Below are 17,257 nucleotides of genomic sequence, written 5' to 3' on the forward strand. Positions count from 1 at the left end.
TATACAAGCAAAATATCCAATTGTAGAGGTGGGATGAAATAATGATGATATGTGCATAGGATGGATTGCTGAGCAAATTATTAAAATAATTTAATGACCTGGGAAAAATATGCATGATGAAATGCCTGCTGAAAGACAAAATGTGAGCTAGGAGTGCAGATACCTGTGTTGAATCCTGGCTGTGCCACACATGGCTGTGTGATGTTGGGAAAATGCTTAGCCTCTCTCATCCTTGATTTTCTCATCCTTACAATGGAGATGCAAGTAACACCTATTGTACAGGTTGCAGTCAGGATTAAATACAATAACACTAGTAAAATTCTTAGCATTTGGCATGTGACAAACATGGTAAATGCTAGTGAAGATTATTTGCTATGACCAAAGTCCATAAATGGCAGGACAGTTGTCTAAAATTCTCTGTAAAGGATAAGACAGAAATATACAAGCTTGTTTAGCGTGGTCATCTTTAGGCTATGGAAAGGTAGTTTATGTTATTTTTTCTCCTTCTACTTGTCTTTATTTTTCAACTGTTCTGTAATAAGGATGTGTTACTTGTAGAATCAGGATCAAACCAATAAGCGTTGTAAAGAAGAGTTTCCTTTGCATTCCTGAAATTCTAAAAATGTATATAGAAGCATCATTCTAGACATAGAGTATTGATTATGGGGTATAAGGTGGAGATGAGAGGAGTACAAGGATGGGGAAAATATGATTCTTGCTTTCAAAGTGTTAGGTGGGCATGGTGGCTCACACCTGTAATCCTGGCACTTTGGGAGAACCAAGTGGGCAGATCACGCGAGGTCAGAAATTGGAGACCAGCTTGGCCAACATGGTGAAATCCTGTCTCTACTAAAAATTAGCCCAGCATGGTGGCATGCACCTGTAATCCCAGCTAGTAGCCTCCCTAGTAGGGAGGCTGAGGCAGGAGAATCACTTGAACCCAGGAGGTGGAGGTTGCAGTGAGCTGAGATCGTGCCACTGCATTCCAGCCTGGCTGACAGCGAGACTCTGCCTCAAAACAAACAAACAAACAAACAAACAAACAAGAAAAACAAACAAACAAAATAAAAACAACAACAAAAAAACAAACCCAAAGTGTTTGCAGCATACTTGGGTATATACAGTTGTAAAACATAGAAACAAATAATCCTAACACAAAATGGAAAGGACAAGCAGCAAGATCTGCAGAGGTACAAGTAGTACGACAGAAGTGCTGTGGCAATGCCCTAAAAGGAAATGTTGGCGTTGCCTGGGAGCAATGGGGTGGCTTCCCAGAGAATGAGTGATCAAGCCCAGCTGGGAGATGAACAGCACTCCTTGTGGAGGGCACTGCATGAGCAAAGCTCTGGAGTTGAGAATGTGCAGACCATCTTCAGAGGATGATGAGTTGACTGTTGAGGCTTGATTGCGGGGTGTGTATGACAGAGGGGAGGGGGAAGATAGAGGCAGCCAAGCTCATGAAAGGTCTTGGTTCTAGTTTTAGGGCAGTGACCACGTGTCAGCACTGTTCTGAGCACTTCACATATGTTTACACTTTTAAACTTACGAAACCCTGAGTCAGGCAGTATTTCAAGCTCCGTTTTACAGAGAGCAAACTGAAGCATAGACTCGGGAACAGATTCGGTCACGCTCCCTACAGCTAGTAGGTGGCAAAACCGGGACTCAAATCCAGGCAGTGTGGCTCCCGGTCCCTGACTTCTTGACACAGCCCTGCACTGTGTAGATCAGGCTTGGATATTTTCCCTTTGCAATAGGAGGCCATGGATGGTTTCATACAGGAACTAAAAAGTGACTTTGGCGAAGACATAATCCTGTTCTCTACATCAGAGTAATTGCTTTCTCTTTCTTTCCTACACAAAAAGATGTTTGGGAAGAAACCAAAGGTGATCTGCTGTACAGGGGATAGGAGACGTGGATTTAACCCTTCAACTCTGACCCTCTAGGAGAAGCAAGACATTTCTATTCCGTGCTATGGATTTCTTGTCTTAATAAAGTTGGAGCTGGAAGGAGGAGGAGAAGAAAAGGGAGTGTTTCTAAGTGGGGATAAAAAAATCCCCACAAAACCCTGAAATTTCATCTCAGCCTCAAGTGGAGATTAACCATGCCAAAAATCTATGTTATTGATAACAATAATGATGACGATTATTATATTTTATTTTTCAATCCTGGTAATTATTGTACATTAAATCATTAGCATTCATTATTCCTACAATGTGTAATTAGGACAATGGTGGATAGATTGCTCTTGACTGTAATGAAGTTTTTATAATTGTAATTTATTGGCATCAAATTACCTTTCTTAAAATGAATCTGAACATCACATTCTTAATTCTGGGGAGGGGGTGGCAATTATTTTTAATTAATGTTTCTTGTTTGTGCCACACAGGGGGAGCTGTCTGGCCAAGCCAATTCTCTGTGTCTGCAAGGAAGTTAACCAAGAAGAGCAAAGACATTCTTGAATCAGTATCTATCACGAAACATTTTCCTTTTTCCTGTCCCCCACCCTGGTTCCATCTCCCCTCCTTCAAGGCAGTGGCCACAGGAAAAAAAACACCCAACCACTTACCAATATGATTAGCCGTGGAGATGGGAGATGATGATGCAGATTGTTTAAGCCAATTTGTTGCTAGGTTTGAGAAGAATATTTTTTTCTTCCTTCAGAAATGCCTCAATTGGGCTGGGTGCGGTGGCTCACACCTGTAATCCCAGCACTTTGGAAGGCTGAGGTGGGTGGATTGCTTGAGCCCCGCAGTTCAAGACCAGCCTAGGCAACATGGCAAAACCCCGTCTCTACAAAAAATACAAAAATTAGCTGGGTGTGGTGGTGAGCACCTGTAGTGCCAGCTACTAGGGAGGCTGAGGTGGGAGGATGGCTTGAGCCTGGGAGGTGGAGGTTGCAGTGAGCCAAGATCACATCATTGCATTCTAGCCTTGGTGACAGAGCCAGACCCTGTCTAAAAAAAGAAAGAAAGAAAGAAAGAAAGAAAGAAAGAAAGAAAGAAAGAAAGAAAGAAAGAAATGGCTCAATTGCCAGCCTGTGCCTCAGGGACTATGTGTATGTGTCGGGTGGGGGTGGTTAGGTGGTGGCTCTTGGTTTTGTTGTCTGTAAATTTTATTGTGATGATTCATATAAGATGGCAAGCTCTTCTCTCTCACCATCCCCACCCAACAATTGGCTAAGGTGGCCTCTCCAAAGATATGAATCTACTTCTTGTTTCTAGAAAGGCCAAGTGAGAAGTCTTGGGGCACGTGTTTCTACTGTTGTAATATGAAGTTGCCTGTATTTGACTGGGTTTGACCTACAAAAAGGGCAATTTATTGGTTCAAACAAATCTATCCACCAGGATGGTAATCAATGAAATAACTCCTTTCCAAAGATGTTGATTAGGAGGGACAGAAAGGCCATTCGTTTTTAGGCAATTGAGTGAGCAAGAAGAGTGTTTGTAAAGAAGGAGTATAAGGAGAGAGGAGAGGGCAGACTGAGGGCTACACAGAGAAGAAGTGACCTGGAGAGAGGGACTGACTTACTTATCAACCATCCTACACCAAGCATAGGTCAGGCCCTTTCTGTGCGCATGTTCAAGGTGATAAGTGGCACTACCCTGGATCTCTCTGACTTCCAGACACCTGCACTTCCTACTGTTCCAGAAATGGACAGCTATCAGTCATTCACGTCTTAGACTAGACACAAGACCAGCCTGATCTTTTGCCTCCTAAACTTGATCTTGGTTTCCTGGTAAAGGAACATTAGGCTTTATTGAGCTGAAAGGGAAGTAGTTCTAGATCCTGAAGACTAAGTTGCTACTGCCCCTATAGCCAGACCAAAGGGGCAGATGTCTACTTCATCTGTGATGGTGACATTCTACACCCTGGTTTGAACAGGGAGACTTTTGCCTTGTCCAGGAGGGATCTGGTGTCATGTCTGTGCTGAGATTCCAGGAGAACACACAGCCTTTGATGCTCTGTATGTGTAAGGGGCTTGTGACATTTACAGTTGTCTGGTGAATATTGTTAAGGAGGACTGAATTCAAGGTAGGCACTTCTGTGGTTGGTGGTGGCTGGGGCAGGGCTTGGATCTGTGGTCAGGACTCAAGGGATCCTGACAAGTTACTACAACCAGCACCTTGGGTCCAAATTAGTTGACAGCACCCATGGATAAAGACATGGTCTTCTAGGAGATGCTGAGGGCCCCCTGGCTCCATGGAGATGTGATATTGATGGTCTGGGATGGGCGCAATTTTCAGCACCAAGGACAGAGGCCAAGCCAAGCCAGGACCGGGGACCTTCTAAGGTGAGCTATACATAATCCTATAGTTTTTAGAGATCTCCTGGTGTCATTTTGTGCAAGGGTCTTCAGTTGGCTTTCCTCTTTCTTGCCTCTCAGGGCAAGAATCTTGATTCTTGGATTCTGATATCTTATTCTAGCTCTGTCACTTATGAGCTTGGAAAGTTTACAGAATGGGTTAATAATTGGTTGGCTTGAAGATTAATGAAATCCTGCCTATAAAAAAGCAAAGCAAGGTACCTGGTAAAGTAAGTGCTCAATAAGGGGCATTTGTGGCTATTATTCTGGAGGTGGAGTTAGTAGCTATGATTAATAATAATGATGATAGCAACCTCCACTTATCGAGTCCTTACTATATCCTAGGTTCTGTCTTAAATGCTGTAAATGCAATATCTCACTCATTATCTATAACAACCCTGTTACAGATGAGAACTTGAGGCACAGAAAGGCTAAGGAACTTGGCCAAGGTCACGCAACTGGTAAGTGGTAGAAATGGGATTTGAATGAACCCATGTGAGTAGAGAGTATAACGCTTATACTATTATGTCAATGGCCTCAATAGTTCAGCTATGACCATTCAACAGCTGGAACAATAATAATAATTACTATTATTATCATCATCACTACCACCAGTTCCAACATCATTTATCTATTACTATTAATTATCAATTGATTCTCTACCTTCTCCCACCTCTTTCAAGAAGTTTGATCAAGGCACATGATGGGCTAAGGAGGAAGGTGCCGTGACAGAAGGAAAAGATTTCCTAGGAAAAGCATGAGGCATGGTGCTGGGCACCTTGGAGGATGTAAATACAGGTCCCAAGTTTGGGGGACTTCAAAGCCTAGTAGAAGAGGATTTTTTCCCCTTTTCATGTGAGTGGTTTTCTAGTGAAAACTGAAAACCTGTTAGATAAATTCTTTTAAAAAGCTGTAACACTTAGTAGGGAAGGTAGACAGTTAAACAAATAACCACAGCACTAAGGTATAAACTACCACAGGTAAGATATGAAATGCTATGGGGAATCAGGAAGACAGCTATTTTCAGTTAGGGGTTAACTTTATGGAGGTCTTCCTGAGGGAGGAAGACTCTGAACTAAGCATGCAAATACAGGCAAGACTGGGACATCGTGCCAATGAAGAGATGTTGGAAACAAAGCAGCCTGGACTGAGGCTCTTTCCTTCCTCCTCTTCCTCATTTTCTCCATCCTCCTCTCCATCTTGTCTTTCTTCCTTCTCTTTCTCCTTTCTGTTCTTATTCTTCTCTTCTTCCTCCTCCATTTCTTTCCCTTCTCTTCTTTCTTCCCTTTGTCCTTCCTTCTCCTTTCTCTTTCTCTTCTTATTATTCCTCCTTTTCTTCCTTCTCTTCCTCTTCCTTCCACCTTCTCCTAATTATTTTATAATAATCAATTGACTCACCATATTAGAGAATCAGCCAAAGTCTGAGGACATGAATGCTGGTAAACCTTCCTTCCAGCTGTTTGCTTCACACTTCAGCCTTGGAGTGGAAATGCAACTCTAAGTGGAAATTGGGGTAAATTCTATTGTGGGTGAGGCAGCATTTTTGTCAAGGAGGAAAAAGCTTAATACCTACACTCAGGAAAGGCAATTAGAAGAATAAATCTGGTCAACCAGACCTAGGCACAGACCCAGCCCTGTCCTATTCTCTCTGTGTAACCTTCAGCAAATAGCTATACATCTGTTTCCACCTCTGTAAGATGAGGGTAAACTGGGATTCTCTCTTCACGGGGTCGTCATGAGGGTTAAATGAAATAATCGATGTGAATGTATTTAGCATCATACCCAGCACATAGTAGATGCTAAAAAAAAGTTCACTTCCCATCTCCTTTAATTAATGAATCTCTATATTTAAAATGGGGTCTGTGGCTTTGGAGCGGGAGCGAGTCATGATGGGGTTGCGCCGGCAGAAGAGATGGAAGGCAGGAGAGAAGATCGCATTTCTGATGGGGTGAAGGTGGGCAGTGTAAATCTAATTTCTTGGCAAAAGCTGCAATTTGCCAGCCCTTTTAATTATTATTTTTATTATGGATACAAATTAAAAATAAACTGTGTGTCTCAGTCACAGCAGGAATTAAAATTGTTCCCTAATTGTTATCTTTGAATCAATCTAGCTTCCATTAGCTTTGCTTCTCAAGGTATAATTGAGGTGTGTGTGTGTGTGCGTGTGTGTGTGTGCCTGTGTGTGTGTGAGCATGCATGTGTGTCTTCTTGGTTTGTGGGGAAGGCACCTTCCTCCATTTGATGCACTCCGTTGTCTTCCAAATTCCAGTTTCCTTTTTCCTTCCTCTTTGCTAAAGGCCTTGAGTGGCAGCAGAGTTGCTGAGGCTTGAACAACAGATCCCTGTCCCTATCCCACTATCCCTAAAATTTTTGTTTCAAAAATCAACGTACTTTCTACTATACTGAGGGGCATTTTTTAATTGGGTTGAAGGTGGGAGAAGAGTGATCTAAAATCAATAGGTTGGGGATTGCTAAGTTCAATTTCTTCCTGAATATAGGGCTCTAGACAGTGAATTCTCTAGACGAGAAAAAGGGCTTCTTGTTCATCTTGTTCTTGGCTATATTCCTGGCACCTAGAACAGTGTCTGGTACATGGTCAGTTCTCATTAAATATTGACTGATTCAACTCAATCAAGCATGTTGTACTAGAAGAAAATATGTGAAATGCATAGTACACAAATAACATGATCCCTGGTATATAGATAGTGGTAGTGATCAATAACACACAGCTCCTGTTCTTTTTATCACAGATACCCAAGCTCAGATGGACCTGAGACAATTTTTCCTCTTAAATTTTAATATTTGCAGTCTTACTAGTTGCCACTTATCAAGCTCTTGCTATATATACTTGATGCTTTACATGTGGTATTGTGAATTCTCAGGCACTCTTACTGTACCCATTTTACAGATAAGGAAACTGAGGCTCAGAGAGATGAAATCACTTGTGCAAGCTCACACAGCTGGTAAGTGATGAGGCTGGGATTCAAACTCAGATCTGCCAGGCTCCTAAACATCTATGATCTCTCTTGTCACCATCCTTCCCTACCTTATGATCAACAACTGTTTATATTTTATTTTATTATTTTATATTTTTGGACACAGCATCTCTGCTGCCCAAGCTGTAGTGCAGTGGCACCATCATAGTTCACCACAGCCTCAAATTCCTGGGCTCAAGTGATTCTCCTGCCTCAGCCTCCCAAGTAAATGGGACTACAGGCACCTGCCACCACACCCGGCTAATTTTTGTATTTTCAGTAGAGATGGGGTTTTGCCATGTTGGCCAGGCTAGTCTCAAACTCTCAATCCCAAGTGGTCCACCTGCCTTGGCCTCCCAAAGGGCTGGGACTACAGGCATGTGTCACCATGCCTGGCTAAGTTTTGTTTATCTTTTTGCAGAGATGGGGCGGGGTGGGGGTGTCTCACTATATTGCTCAGGTTGGTCTCGAACTCCCAGCCCAAGCAATCACCCCACCTTGGACTCCCAAGGTACTGAGATTACAGGTGTGAGCCACTATGTCCAGCCTCCCACTTACTGATTTCTTCCAAGTAAGCAAGCTAAGTATTGTTGGCCTTATTCTTCATATGAAGAAAATGAGGCCCCAAGAAAATTCTTAAGACTTGTTTTGGGGTGGGAGGTATCACATGCATGAAGACCTCGTGCTGGTGGCCAGTGTACCACGTATGCATCCTAACCAGGGCATCACCCATTCCCTCCTGTGCTGGGCATCCGATGCAATGGAAATTTAAAAATGAGAACCTTGGGCCAGGCAAAGTGGCTCATGCCTGTAATCCCAGCCCTTTGGGAGGCCAAGGCAGGTGGACCGCTTGGGGTTGAGAGTTTGAGACCAGCCTGGCCAACATGGCAAAACCCCATCTCTACTGAAAATACAAAAATTAGCCGGGTGTGGTGGCAGGTGCCTGTAGTCCCATTTACTTGGGAGGCTGAGGCAGGAGAATTGCTTGAACCCGGGAAGTGGAGGCTGCAGTGAACCGAGATCGTGCCACTGCACTCCAGCCGGGGTGACAGAGAGAGACTCTGTCTCAAAAATAAAATGAAATATAAATAAAAATGAGAACTTCAAAAAAAGGACTTTAAATCTAATAAATAAAGTTCATATAGAGAGACCAGAGTGGCTGCATTGTGCTTTCAGCAAGAAACTGAGCTGAGGTTGTATCACTAAGAAAGGGGTGCTTTTCCAAGTGCTACACCTGGAAAGAATGAAGCATTTGTTCATTCGTGCTTGCATTAATATTCTTTGAGCACCTGTGATGTGTCAGGTCTGCACGAAGTTCTAGGAATACAGCAGGAAACAAAAGAGCCAGCCCCTGCCCTCAGGAGTTTATGAGCAAGGGGGAGAGACAGATTCAAAAAATATTCCCATAAGCATATAATTACAAACTGTGATAAAACGTAGGAGGAAAAAGTACAGGGAATAACTAGAGATTATATAATAACAAGGGGACACAATATCCCAGTGAGGGTGGGGCCTTGTGTGTTCAGGAAGGCTGAGGCACGTTTGAGCATCGATGTGGAGGAAGAGTTAACTAGGTGGCTCTTCTTGTAGGCAGAAGGCATTGGTTGCAAATGAGTCCAGGAAAAGGGACCAAGGCATCTTCCAGGAACAGAAGAGCAGCTGTGAATGGGGATTAGAGGATGGGGGACAAGTGTGACTAACCCTGGGAAGGTAGACAGGGGCCAGATCCACAGGGCTTTGAGGACAAGGTGTGATGGCAACAGGGATCTACTGAAAATCTTGAGGCCAAGAGATACTTTAATTGGATTTGTGTTTAAAAGACTGAGGTGAGAAGATCACTTGAGGCCAAGCATGGTGGCTCACGCCTGCAATCCCGGCACTTTGGGAGGCCGAGGTGGGCTGATCACTTGAGGTCAGGAATTCAAGACCAGGCTGGCCAACATGGTGAAACCTCATTTCTACTAAAAATACAAAAATTAGCTGGGTGTGGTAGCGCATGCCTGTAATCCCAGCTCCTTGGGAGGCTGAGGCAGGAGAATTTCTTGAACCCGGGAGGCAACGGTTACAGTGAGCCAAGATTGCGCCACTGCACTCCAGCCTGGGTGACAGAGCGAGACTCCATGTCAAAAAAAAAAAAAAAAGATAACTTGAGGCCAGGAGTTCAAGACCAACCTAGGCAACATAAAAAGACCGTATCTGTATTTAAAAAAAAGGAAAAAGAAAAAGATGAGCTGGCCATGGTAATGCACACCTGTAGTGCTAACTACTCAGGGGACTGAGGTGGGAGGATCACTTGAACCCAGGAGTTCGAGGCTGCAGTGAGCCATGTTTGTGCCCCTGCACGCCAGCCAGAGTGACAGAGTGAGACTCAGTCTCAAAAGAAAAGAAGCTCATTAAAAGGACACTCAGAGCAGCTCTTCTTGTGTTTTGGTATCTTGAGAATCTGTTTTGAAATGAGAAAGAAGGATCCATTCTAGCAGGGGTGCTAAAATAGACTGATGGTGTGTGAGGAGGAGGTTTGCCTAGAATACTTTATGGAACACCAGTGGATTGAGGACAGCATTCATGGCCATCATTTTAATTTGGAAAGTTTTCTATGTGCCATCATAGTTTTGGGAGTCATCTGTGGTGGTCATTAGGGCTGTTTCCGAATGTTTTGTTCTCTGCCTTCCAGGCATGTGGCAGGAATGAGCTTCTGTGACCACTTGAAGGAGGCCAGTCAAAAAGATCACACTGTTATATCTAGGCTGAGTCTTTATGAATACTTACCTTTGCAGTCATGGAAAGTTGGGCCCAGATGATGCCTCCAACCACCTGGGTCCTCAAGTGACCCCCTACAGTCAAAGCCTCCTTGCGAACCCACAGTAAAACAAGACTGAGTGAGAAACAAACTGCTGGGGCTGTTTGTTACTGTAGCATAACCTCGCCTTCCCTGACACATACAAAAGCTCTCCCACACGCTGCTCTGCCCACTGCCCACATCCCTCCTCAACCCCTCTCTCAGGAGGCTGCAGCCCCACCCATAAGCCACATTCCTTCCAACCCCAAGGCTTTCATACTTGCAGTTGCCTCCAACCTATGCAACCTTCTTTCTCTCATCTCTTGGCAAATCCCTGCACCTCCTTCAGGTCTCAGTTTCAGTGTCTCACCTCCCTGTTGGAGGTTTCAGAGGACATGAGATTTTCAGAGCACTGACCCCAGTATGTGATCACGTCTTTAGTTGTTTTTTTTTTTTTGAGACAGGGGATTGCTCTGTCACCCAGGCTGGAGTGCAGTGGTATGATCACAGTTCACTTGCAGCCTCAACCTCCTGGGCTCAAAGCCTCCTCCCTCCTCAGCCTCCCAAGTAGCTGGGACTACAGGTGCATGCCACCATGCCCAGTTAATTTTTAAATGTTTTGTAGGGATGGGGGGGGGTCTCACTATGTTGCCTAGGCTGGTCTCGAACTCTTGGTCTCAAGCGATCCTCCAGTCTCAGCCTCCCAAACTGCTAGGAATACAGGTGTGAGCCACTGTGCCCAGCGTCTAATGCTTTTTGAATGAATAAATAGATGAATGAAAGAAACCCATGTGATCTTGAATTGCCCCTCCCAGTATGGAGGAAAGAAGGCCCCGGACTTCCATTCCCCTTATCTTTGGCCAATTCCCCTTTCTGACCTAGGGTCACATTATGACATTCATGGGTTCTTTTTTCCATAAAAAAATTAAAAATTATATTTTATGACTGTGTAGGTATAAACATGAACGTAATCCAGTCTAGATTCATTAATATATATACACATTATTATTATATTCATGTTTTCTTTTGATTTAAAAGAAATTAACATTAAAACATTCAATTAACATTAAAACATTTATACAGACCCCTTGAAGTATTGTGAGCCCTAAGCACTGTGCTTCCTGTGCCTAATGGATAAGTTGGTCCCTTCTGACCCAATTCCCTGTTCATTCATTCCTTCCTTCCTTCATTCCTTCATTCATTCATTGAGCGAGAATTCATAGAGCAGCGTCTCAATGCAGAGACCAGCACCAGTCTTTGGCATGGGGGTGCTGGGATCCCAGACCCTGGGATCCCATCGTAGGCAGAAGTAGCCACTGTCTCCTTTTTTTCTGTCTCTGATATTCTAGTGGGGGAGATAAGCACTGAACAAGTGCAACAAGAAATAAATGTGTAAGTGATTCATACGTAATGTGTTTACACATTTATTTATAAATGCACTTATACCTTATGAATTATAAATGATAATGTTTCACACATTTATTGTAAATTACCAAGTTCCAGTGTCTTTGGAGGGTCAAGAACAAGGAAGTGTGAGGTGGTCTGTGGGAGAAGGAGGGTTGCTTGAGGAAGACTTCCCCAGTCGGAGCTGCAAGTTAACTGTGCCAGGAGGGTGGGGAAGCGCATCCCAGGCAGAGGCCAGGCATGAGCAAGGGTCCTGAGGCAGGACACAGTAGAGCATCTTTGAACAACTTCTCCACCAGCTTCTTCAGCATCATCAGAAAGCCACAACCATCCCTTAGGACTTCCGGATCCTCACTTTCTCTCCAGGCCTATCCCAAACAGTTTGCAGCCTGGTCCACAAGCTCTGAGCATCAGGAGAGCCCAGGAGGGCTGGTTTGATTAGATCACTGTCAGCCAGGGACGGAGGTTAATTGCTATTCTCTTTCTGAGTCTGGCTTGGCCCAGCAGCTTTGCCCACTGCCGTGTGTGTGTGCCTGTGTGTGTGTGTCCGTGTGTCTGTGTGTCTGTAGGTCAGTTTGGCCTCGGGCTGGGCGGAGGCCGAGGGGGCTGGGGGGAGGGTTGCCCAAGATTTTTCTGTGAGTTCTGAGCCTTGTCTTGTCTGGTGTGTAGCAAAGAGGAGTGCTTAACAAGCATTAAGGGACACAAATAATTCCCCTTTTCTCCTCTCCGCCTATTCTTCCCTCTCTCTTTTCTTGTAAATCCTGCTTCTTGCATGTGAATAGCGGAATGGCTTCATCTGGGACCTTTAATCAGATCCCTGGTAGGCTCTAGGAGGGCAAAGTGCCGGAGGGATTACCTTTTATTTTAGGTTTTTCTCCCCTAGTTTTGCCATTCCCCTCTTCCCCTCCCCTGGCTGTGTTTTCCTCCCTGGCGTTTGTTCTCAGCAGAAGTAAGTAAGGAAGGCTTAAAGCGCGGGGGAGGGGGGCTTACAAACTTAAGGGGATCGGGCCCTATTCAGCCGGGCTTGTCCACAGACTTTCTGCTTTTGTTCTCGGGCCATTCTTCAGCTGATTTCTTCACTCCAGCAAAAGCACTTTAATTCCCTTTTAGATACGGAGAATCCGTCCTCTTCCCCTCGCTGCCCCCTCCCTCTCTCCACCCCACACACCCCATTTCACTTTTTCAGACCCTTTATGCTTCGTCCTCGTCCTCCCCAACAAAGACTCAACATCCTCGCAAAGTATTTCTTTCACCGATGGGGGAAGCTCTGGAGAATCAGGGGGAGGGGAAGGGGAAGAGGGAGGAGAAGAGGGGGCTTCTCCGGGACCAGACCCCAAAGCCAGGCCAGGGGAGACCCGTGGCTTCAGACTGCACCCCCTTGGTCTGAGCTTTGCCTTGGTTGGAGAAGAAAGGCACCGATGCCAGCACGAGCGTGTGGAAGGAGAAAATGTCTGAAGGTGTGTCTATGTGGTTGTGACAGGAGGGATAGAGACATCGGAGACCTGGTGTGGGCTTTGTCAGCATTCCTGAAAGGGGCAGGAGGGGTCCCAGAGAAAAGTCCGTGCAAGGAGAGGATACAGGGGCCTCCAGTCTCCGTCAAAATCCCCGACACCTCCTGGGTGCATCCCAGTGAAGCATCCCCGGGGTACGCTGGGTCCGGGGCCCTCGCTGGGGCTTTTCAGCAACCAGGGAAAGGTTTGAGACCTGGAGGAAAAGGGTTGGCTGCAAAATGAGGAAAAGAAAACCCCCAATCAAAATTAGTAAGTGCCGGATTGCAAGCCTACACAACGTATTTTATGTCAACTGCACTAATTGTTCAATTTGACATTCATAAAAATTTCATTGCATATAAAAACAATTTGTGGGGCAGGTTTTCTTTTTCTTTCCATTCATAACCTGCTTCCGTCTCCCACCCTCTCGCCTTACTTCCCTCCTTCCCAATAACCTAATGAATACCTGTGAACCAGCCACCCATCCCAACACTAGAACGTGCTAGTAACTTCCACTGACTGCACACTCCGATTCTAACGCCCTCCCTCCTTGCAAGAAGTAACCATCTTCCTAAGTTTTTGTCTTCCTCTTTAAAAAATAGTCTTTATCACCCATTTATATTCCTAAACAAAGTCCCTCTTTAGTTTGAGTTGATTTTCTCACTCTACCAGCGTCTGTGGGATGGCTGAGCCACCCTACCAAACCATCGATTCAGTGAGTTCCTTACAACCAAATTACAAAAGGAAAATGTGAAAAGTTCTTTCAAACATTTTTTACAGCAAAACCAGCTCTAGGAAATGGGTGTGTTGTGCTTTTAGTGGGTTTCTTAATGATGTGGGGAGGAGCCTTCAAGGTGAGAATGTCTAAGTGCCTGTTAATCACTGAAAGTGGTTCTGCCTCCAATCCTACTTTCATTAGGAGAGTAAGTCTATAGTCAATTACCAGCCTCGGCTTCCCCATCTATGAAATGGGAACAACAAATTAGCTCAGCTTTTTATTGAAAACATAAAAAGTGAGAGCGCGCGCGAGAGAAGCAATCTCACCGACTCGCATCCTAGAAAGATAAAACGAGCTTTCCCATCTTCTCTTCTTTCTGTCTGAGGCTGAGAAAGATGAGTTTCTCTTCTTCAAAATGTCGACAAATCGACGCAGGGCCATTTAAGGGAAAGTGGGCCGGGGCGGTAATAGCCCAATTGGGAGTTTGAACGGCAGAAGGGCTGGCTCCCTCTCCATGCCAGAGGATGGGCAATTACTGCGAGGCACTTTTCGGGCAAAATAGAAGGCAGAGAAATAGCAAGTAGGAGCCCCAATTATCTGGAGTCATTCTCAGGACGAAAAACGCTGTCTCATTCTCCTGCAGCAAACTGTCGGCCAGACGTGGGGCGGTTAGAGTGGTTAGGAGAAGATGGTGGAGATTCAGCAGGGATAATGTCTGGCCTTTCTTAGTAGGGGTGGAGGAGGACGGATGGATGATGCTTTGGAAGCCGGTGTAGCTTGCATCTCCCTCCTGGCTGCTGTGGGGCACGAGTATGGCATTTTATTCTCTACCTTGTTTCTGTCTCCCACACCTGGCCCCATCACAAATAAATCAAGGGTTCTTTCCCTCTCTGTGCTTTTAGCTAGGCAGACAAAAAGGACAGTGTGTCTCCAGCCACCACAAGGGCTTTAGGCAGTGGTGTGTTGGTAAGATGTTTAACAACCGGCTCTACAAAGAAGCCCTGATTTGTAGAGTTTGTCAATTTCTTCAGTGTAAATATTCCCACCTGACATCACCAGATAGAGTTTGGAAGAGATAGGCAGTAGCATACCATTATAGAGTAGTTCTACCACCCAGAAATGACAGATAGAAATGACCTCAGAAGCACAGACAATAGTAAAACATAGACAAATAATCAGGACATGGTGAGTTTGGAGTGCTTATTACCTTTGCTTTAATATGATTGATTTAATTTTAAGCTTATTTTAGTTAATTTTTAATGGGTGGTTGAACACCCGGCTTGCCAAATTCCTGTACATGTGCTGGTCGGCTCTTGGGAACCAGCTCGAGCTGGCTGCAGCTCACTGCCTGCTTGCAGAATATTCTCTGTTTGCTCAGGGCCCACACACTCCTGTGTGCTTGTCATTGCTACATGATGTCAATCAGCAAATTTATCACTTTGTGATAAAGGAAAATCAATAGGCACTTTCCACTCTTCTCCCTGAAAAACAGCCTTCCAGGGGACCCTGGGAGATTGTGTTTTCAGATCAGGAAAGTGGAGTTTGCTGCATTCTCCTGCCTGGAGCTTATATTTTAGATTGCAAGATTGTGGCCTCGTTCCATGCCCATGTGTTCATTCAATAGCAAACCACGAATGCCTACTGTGTGCCAGTCTCTGGGAGAGGGAGATGGTATGAACTCAGTTACAGGCATTCTTCCCTTTCCAGAGAACCATCAACTCAGGAGCAGATGGCGGGCAAGAAGGCAGCTTCAGCCTCCATGGGTTCCTGCACTTCTCTATGAATCGGGGTTCCTCAGAAAGCCTCCCTTTGAGGACTTGCACTTCCCTCTTGCATCTCCCATTTTCTAACAAGATTTCTTCCCTTTGATCCTTAGACTGTTCCTAAGTTAGTTGATAGACTTAAATATAAAAAAGACTCCTATAACTTAATTGCAGAGCTACCTATGAGATTGGCACAGATCAGAAAGCTGAGAAATACAAAGTGTTGGTGAGGACATGGGGACACAGGAACGCAGCTGCATAGCACATTCTGGCATGACCTGGTCAGATTAAGTCTACAGATACTTCATGCCCCAGTAATTCTACTGCTGGGCATAGAGGACAGGTACATCCCTACCCAGGTCCCTCCTTCTTGCTTCTTGGGGTCACCAAACCAATAAGGGTCTAGGATGGACAGAGATCAACACTGATGGCTTTCTTTGCTTTCATCCACCTCCTGAATCTGTGTCCCCTGCATAAAACCCATTGAATGAGAGAAAAGATAAATTTTTTAATTTTAATTTTTTAGTTTTTTAGAGATAGAGTCTCTCTGCTACCCAGGTTGGAGTGCAGTGATGTGATCACAGTTCACTGCAGCCTCAACCTCCTGGCTCAAGCAACCCTCCCAGCCCAGCCTCCCAAGTGACTGGGACTAAAGTTATGCACCACCACATCTGGCTAATTAAAAACAAAACAAAACAAAACACTTTTTTTTTTTTTGGTAGAGATGGGGTCTGGCTATGTTGCCTAGGCTGCCCTTAAACTCCTAGCCTCAAATGATCCTCCTGCCTTGGCCTCCCAAAGTGCTGAGATTTCAGGTCTGGCCACTGTGCCCAGCCCAGAAAAAATTGTTTTAGCTCCCTTTCAGTAACCATAATAAAATTTATTGAGCACTTACTATGCCACATGTGTTATCTCATGGAATCCTCACAACCATTCCAAGAAGGGGGACATATGATTCCTCCCAATTGAAAGTCAAGGAAACTGAGGCTCCGAGACCCATCATTTCTTGCCCAAGGTCACATAACCAGTAGATGCTGGAGCCTGCTGGGGTGTCAGCCCTGTCTGAACCTAGAGCCCATGGGACCTTTCCCCTCACTTGCCAAATTGAGTTACAACTCTCTGTTTATGCGTTCTTGAGGGCATGATCTGGGAACATTCACTGCCTAACCATAGTGTCTGGCATGCCATAGGTGCTCAATAAATGTTTTTTGTTTGTTTGTTTTTGAGACAGGGTCTTGCTCTGTTGCTCAGGCTGGAGTGCAGTGGTGCAATAATAGCTCACTGCAGCCTCAACCTCCTGGGTTCAAGCAATTCTCCCACCTCAGCCTTTGGAGTGGCTAAGACTATAGGTGTGTGCCACCACGCCCAGCTCATTTTTGTTTATTTTTTGTAGAGATGAGGACTTGCTATGTTGCCCAAGCTAGTCTTGAACTCCTGACCTCAAGTGATCCGCCCACCTTGATCTCCCAAAATGCTGGGGTTACAGGCATGAGCCACTGTGCCTGGCCTCAATAAATGTATGTGAAGTTAGCAAGGGGTTGAAAGAGAACATTTTTCCTCATCTTGGTATTGGGAGGATTAAAGGAGATAATGGAAACAAAATACTTAACATGTGCTCAATAATTTTTAAAAATTAGCTGTATGATGGTCTTGATCTTCCTGCAGGCTTATAAATAACCAGGTTTTTGGGAAAAGTCCCAAGCATAGGGAGCTGGGAGGGGATTTGGGGAGCAGAAGAAAATACAGTGTGAGGAAATTTTCAACACTGAATTGTTGAGCCCGGGAGCAAATGCACAAATCATGGACCCATAGAAAATCAGGCCTG

The 17,257-nt window shown here is 44.8% G+C and overlaps 1 non-coding gene across 1 annotated transcript; it reads right to left on the reverse strand.

The window, feature by feature from the left end:
- Positions 1-5,161: 5,161 nt before the first annotated feature.
- Positions 5,162-5,224, reverse strand: LOC115930312 (U7 small nuclear RNA). Its single transcript, XR_004066954.1, has one exon. It is a non-coding gene; the product is annotated as a U7 small nuclear RNA (small nuclear RNA).
- Between the last annotated feature and the right edge of the window lie 12,033 nt (positions 5,225-17,257).

The sequence above is a fragment of the Gorilla gorilla genome, chromosome 10 (assembly GCF_029281585.2).
Source record: "Gorilla gorilla gorilla isolate KB3781 chromosome 10, NHGRI_mGorGor1-v2.1_pri, whole genome shotgun sequence".
Lineage (NCBI taxonomy): Eukaryota > Metazoa > Chordata > Mammalia > Primates > Hominidae > Gorilla > Gorilla gorilla.